This window comes from Peromyscus maniculatus, chromosome 11, assembly GCF_049852395.1.
Source record: "Peromyscus maniculatus bairdii isolate BWxNUB_F1_BW_parent chromosome 11, HU_Pman_BW_mat_3.1, whole genome shotgun sequence".
In the NCBI taxonomy this organism is placed as follows: domain Eukaryota; kingdom Metazoa; phylum Chordata; class Mammalia; order Rodentia; family Cricetidae; genus Peromyscus; species Peromyscus maniculatus.
In genome coordinates, this window is record NC_134862.1 from 48420697 (window position 1) to 48426696 (window position 6000).

At 42.0% G+C, this 6000-nt stretch overlaps 1 long non-coding RNA gene across 1 annotated transcript in view; it reads right to left on the reverse strand.

The window, feature by feature from the left end:
• Nucleotides 1-4543, reverse strand: part of LOC143267794 (uncharacterized) — a 36752-nt gene extending 32209 nt beyond the window's left edge. The window contains exon 1 of the long non-coding RNA XR_013043299.1: nt 4463-4543. This is a non-coding gene — a long non-coding RNA (uncharacterized LOC143267794). The remainder of the gene's footprint in view (nt 1-4462) is intronic.
• Between the last annotated feature and the right edge of the window lie 1457 nt (nt 4544-6000).

Here is a 6000-nt window from a genome sequence, read left to right on the forward strand (position 1 = left end):
AATAAGCTGTCCAATACACCTCTGAGAAAATGAAGATTCTCAAAAGAAATTCTCAGTGATGTCTGTGGAAGCAGTAAGATACCCAGTGTGAGACCATCGGGGCATCTCCTCCAGGATAGTGGAAGGGGTTGTGATTTCTTTCAGAATATCAATGACATTGTCTTCTCCTGATCATTCTTACCAGACGTATTCTCTCACCCTAAAGTTTAGGTACACAAGTGAATTTTCAAAGGAGGTGTATCCTTTTTTACAACAAGAATATGTGTGGGGTTGAAAAGGCGATAAGCTGAGTGAAAGGGTAGAGACCTTGCTTGAGTTTCTCATTGGGTTTCTCTGAACCCACAAACCTGCCTTGCATAGAGTAAGTACTCAGGAAACACTTGGTAGCTGATTGAATTCCACTTCCAATTTACTCTTTTAAAATCTTATTATTGTGTACCTTTTCCTAGTCATTTTCTGTACAACTCTACAAGTTATCTAAGTAAACCTACAAGTCTGAACTTTGAACTTGGTCCTTTCAAAATCGTAAGCAACTACTTTACCTAGGGACATGCTATTCCTAAGTACTTACATACTTGATATGTACACATATCAAATAAAGCTGATTATGGAAATCCACAGGATAAAATTCTTTCTTTGTAAAAAATTAAAATTTTAAGTAGCAAGCACTCTTGATGTCTTTATGTCTGAGAAATTCCAGTGTTCCTGAATCAATGAGCATAGGGCAGAGTACTAAGTCCTCCCTAATCGCAGAGGGTCAGGTCTGGCCATTGAGCTTCCTGGCCTCTTCTCCAAAGGATTGAGATAAAGACCTACACAGTCCGGCCAACTAGTGAGGAAACTTTATTTAAAGTGAATACAAAGATCAGAATGTTGCAAAGGAACAGCAGGCCACACGAAGGAAGCTGTTTGAGGGCCCCCCCCCCGTTATTGCTTGGGGGTTTCTTTTATGGGGTTCAAGATAAGGAGGAGTTTGATTGCTAGGGGTAATTTCTGTTTTGTTGGATTAGGTCATATGATCATTTTTCTACTGAGCATGTCCCTTCCAATCATGCTCAGTAGACGTTTACTTCTTTTTATTATATTACATGGAGATTATAATTTAATTACATTTCTCCCTTCCCTTCCTCTCCCCAGACACTCCCATATAGTGTCCTCATTAATCACATACACTTCCAATTATGCACAGGCATAAGATAGAAACAGGGGATTCTCCTTAAATTTTGCTTCAAGATATGTTTCCCTTACTATGAAAACAAGAAAATTCAGTTTGGGCTGGATCTTACCATCTGACAGGGACATATTGGGAATGCATTTGAATAGACACTCTCCAAGGTCCATGGTCACAGAGAGGAAGAGAAACTTACTCTGTTGTTCAGCGTGGTGCGTATATGCACAGTTGGTGCAGGTGCCACCGAGAGTATTATTAGAATAGCGTATGTCCATACTCTGGACCAAACAGAGTTCCCAGCTCACTACACTAGTCCCCGCTTGCCTTGCTTTCCATGGACTGTTGCCACGGACAGAAAATGAGGACTGGCTGATCTCACTCTAGTTCTCAATCTATACTTTAGCACATCAGAGAAGAATATAGCTGGGCTGAAAAACAGTCTTTGTTTAGGTTATGAATCAGGTTTGTCTCTTTGTGGTCGTTCATTTACACTTATGTCTTATAAATGTTTCATATGCATTGTCTATGGTTAAATAAAATTGTGTTCCACAAAGGATCTGGGGCATTTACTGAAAACATATGTAAAGCTAGAGCTGGCCATTTATGCCTCTAGTTCCAGCACTTGGGAGGGCTGAAGCAGGGGAATTACCATGTGTTCAAGGTCAGCTTGGGCTAAAGAGTGAGGGCCTGTCTCAGAAAGACAAAAAATGAGAGGGAAAAAAGAAAGAAGGAAGGAGGAAGGAAGGGAGAGAAGGTGGGAGAGATGGGGGGAAGGATGGGGGAAAGGAGGAAAGAAGGAAAGAAAACCCCAAAAATATCTAGACCAGCACAGGGACACCTGGAATGGGTGGCTGAAACTAAAGAGAACAGAATTGAGACAAGTAAACTGTGTGGTCCATATTGAGCTGGAATTTAGCATTAAACTTCCACAACTGTTAAGCGGAGGGTTACTATGATTAATTTTTCTTCTTCCAATGATCAGAAGAAGAAGAAAATGGCTTTGCCACATTCAATACTTCAATGAAGGTGTCCCTTACTGCCTTCTCTGGCTTCAGAAAAAAATAGATTAGGTATGGTTTTTCATGAAAGGACCTGGTGAAATAATAGAATGATTTTCCAAACTGTTAACAAAATGAGAATTCTTCCTTATTACTATTATTAAAATGAAATTTTATACATAATCAAATATGTAAAATAGGAAGCTGAGTATGGTGGCATACACCTGTAATTCTAGCACTTGGGAGGTGGAGGCAGGAGGATCAAGAGTTCATGGTCATCCTCATCTACATAGTGAGTTAGGGGCAGGCCTGGGCTACATGGACTGCCTCAAAAAACAAATAAAAAGTTGGGGTGGGTGAAGAGATGATTAAAAGCACATACCGCTGTGGCAGAGGATCTGAGTCTGATTCTCAGCATCCATGTCAGATGACTTACAATCACCTCTAATTCCAGCTCTAGGAGACTCGATGCCATGTGCTGGTCTCCACAGAGCACCTATATTCTTGTGTACACACTCAAGCACACACACACACACACACACACACACACACACACACACACACACACACATATATATAGTTTTTTAAAGATAGAAGTGATGCCTTTCTCCTTGAACCAGACCCCTAGGTAGTGACTGCCCTAAGCTCCCCCTCCTTCGTCTGTTAGTTGGGAGTTCAGACACCCAGACTGCCTCTCTAGAGCTTCCTCTGCTGGCCGAGCTTAGAATCAGAAAGTTTCTGCAGGACTCTGAGCGGTTTCCACCCTGCAAGAGAGGAATATACACAGGACCAGTCTCTGTTGTAAAGAAAGGGCACGGAGAATAGCCGGCAGAATGGTGCTGTGAACTGAAACTGTTATCACAGGGATAGAAACAAGCATGCGCCCTGCAGTCACACGGCCTGAGTCTGAACCCTTACACTTCCATTATCAGTGTTAGGACTTGAGAAAACTTACCTAACTCTGTGAGCCTCCGTTTCCTCAACTGGTAACCAAGGTGGATGATGCCAATTTTGTACACAGAGGTAAGATTAAATGCTACACATAGCTAGTACTTAGCATGATAAAAATGGGACATAATAGCCATATATCATGCTTCATACTTGTTATATAATATTAGTATGTCTATACAACTAAAGCTATCTTTACAGAAATGTCTCCATATTTGGCCCTAAGAAAGGGGCCAAAAACTTGAAACAAGTGAGCCTGATCTCAAGTTTAAAAAGTATACCCGGGTCACCCTGTGCTTGTAATGTCTCGAACAGTGCTGCTGAAGGCAGACACTTACGGACAATTAATTAGCTGCATTGAGTGACTTTCCCTCAGAGCAGCTCGTCTGTGGTTTAATCAGCACTCAGACGGAAACTGAAAGGAGGTGGCATCGCATAGGAACAGATGACACACGAGCAGGAAGGCTGTGGGACACACCCGAGACACTTCCATGCCTCAGGTTGAGGAAGAAGAGGAGGTACCAGGCACAGGGTGTAAAGAACAGTCACAGATAAAGAAAGAGAAGAGCCCAGAGAGGGTGAGGCCATGTAAGCCAAGAAAATAGTGACGTTAGTGAGGGAAGAGTGTGAAAGCATGAATGCTGCCCACAGAGCAGCTAACACAGTGGGTACTCGGGACTGAGTGGCTTGAGACGATTGGTGACTGTAGCAAAAACTGCTGTTCCTGTCGGGTGGCTGAGGAAGAACTGTAAACAACATGGTAAAGTGGGAAAGGGAGTCAAACATCCCAGCATGAAGGACTGAAATAAGTATTTGCCGCCCGGAGTTGTTGGGAAGGTTAAACAAATGAATACGGTAAAGTTAACCGTTTTTAGTAAATCTGAGCTAAACAAAAGTAAAACTGAGTGAAGATAAAGACGATGAAGAGGGGGAGGGGTCCCATTATACCAAGACCAATTAAAGTGAGAACAGCTAAGGGAATGATCCAGAAAAATAGAGGATGCCGGCTAGAGGTTTTGATTTCCAGGTTATTATATAAAACATGGAGCCAGTTTTGGTGAATCTGAGTTCAGAAGAGCAGATCTCAAAGTTTACTTTGTGTGAGGAATCATGGGAGGGAGCTGTTAAAATGCAGATTCCTCATGAGAAAAAAATGAAGGTGGCAACATGGAGGAGGAGCGCTGCAGTGGGGAGGCAGTCCCAATTTTTTGACATTCTACCCGTTGAGAAGTATTCTGTCCCATCTCTTTGAATCTGCTTCTATGACTGCCTCAACAACAATATGAGAGAAGTGATCATTGGCCAATGTGTGGGCCAAGGGAACTCACAGTTTCCACTTCCTGACCTGTGGGTTGTTTGTGATGAGATCCATTTTCTCCCTCGGAGTGTTTATCCTTCATGCTGTGAGACAATCTAACATGCAGAGAGGCCTATGTGGAGATAAGGAGAGGTCTCTGGGTATTATCACTCAAACACACCCACACCAGCCAGCCAGCCACCCAGTGAGCCCCTTTACAGCTGAACTCTCCAGACCAGTTCAGCCACTCCAGTTGATGATACAGTGGGTAGAGATAAGCCATCCTCTCTGAAACCTACCCAGTTACGGATTCATGAGCAAAATTAATGGTCGTTTCTTTAAAGCCACTAGGTATAGAGGTTATACAATATTTCCTTGAACAATAAGTACATGACACTAATTTAAGTTTACTTAAGGCATAATGTATGTCAAAATCCATCTAACTAGATAGTTATGTGGAATTTTTCAGCCCAGCAAACATTACAAGCATCTCTGTTTTTGTGATAAGAAAACTACACTAGGATTTTTCCAGGCGATAAATTAGGAGGTGACTAAAAGGAAAGAGAGAAGAAAAGAGGAGAGTGTGAAAGCTGGTAGAGAGTAACCTGAAGTTTGGGTGTTGTGGTGATGCTGTTGCATGACAATAAATACAGAAACGTTAGGGGAATGGAAAAGAGAGGGAAGTGGTAGGTCAGCCTTTGGAGGATGATGGTGCTTGCTACGTTACATATTTTCAGTTAAGGATGTCAGAAAGTATTTAGGAGAATGGAGTCCAAAGGACTTAACAATGAGATATACTGACAATAAAAATAGCATATAATTGGTAAGTTTTTGACAGTGGATGAAACACACAAAAAAAATGGCTGCATATTTAAGCAATAAAGCAGCAATGAAACTCTGTTTAGGATTAAGATTTGAGGAAAGAAAGAAGAAAAACAGATGTAAAAAAATAGGAAAGCTGATTAACAATTAAATGGAGTTCAAAGGATTAAGGAACTTTGAAATGAGGAGCGATTAACCAGTATTTTCCTATTGTACAGACAAGTGGAGTAGCAGCCGACAATAGGTGACTTTAGTGACAGAACTTCCAATAGTTCAGGAAGACTGGAGGACAGCTTACTGAGGCTAAGAATGAATGGAGGGTAAGAAGCATTAGACGTTTGCTGTGAAAGTGGCAGGAAAACAAATACAATGAAAATGACTTGTGCAGAACACTGTCCATTGCTAATGCACCCCAGCATCTGAGAACATTTCTGGCTTTAGTCACCGCTGAAGTCCCCTGAGCCAGTGTCCCTCCATTCCTCTGCTGGTCCTCTTTTGTTCCTCTTGGCTGAGCTTTTTCTTTTAGTAGCCTGTTGCAACTCCAGTGCTCTCTACATCCAGGTTACAAACCTTGAAAAAGAAAACCCATGCTTTTAATTACTAGGAAAAAAACTCCAAAGTGTGATCTGATTTGGCCTGATATGGGTCACATGCACTTCCCAGGGTCAACCAATATTACTTAGCTAAATAGAGATCGACGAGATGAGGTTTACCTCATGAGGTGGCAGGCGGGAATGGTACTGATGAGGAGACGGATGAGGAGA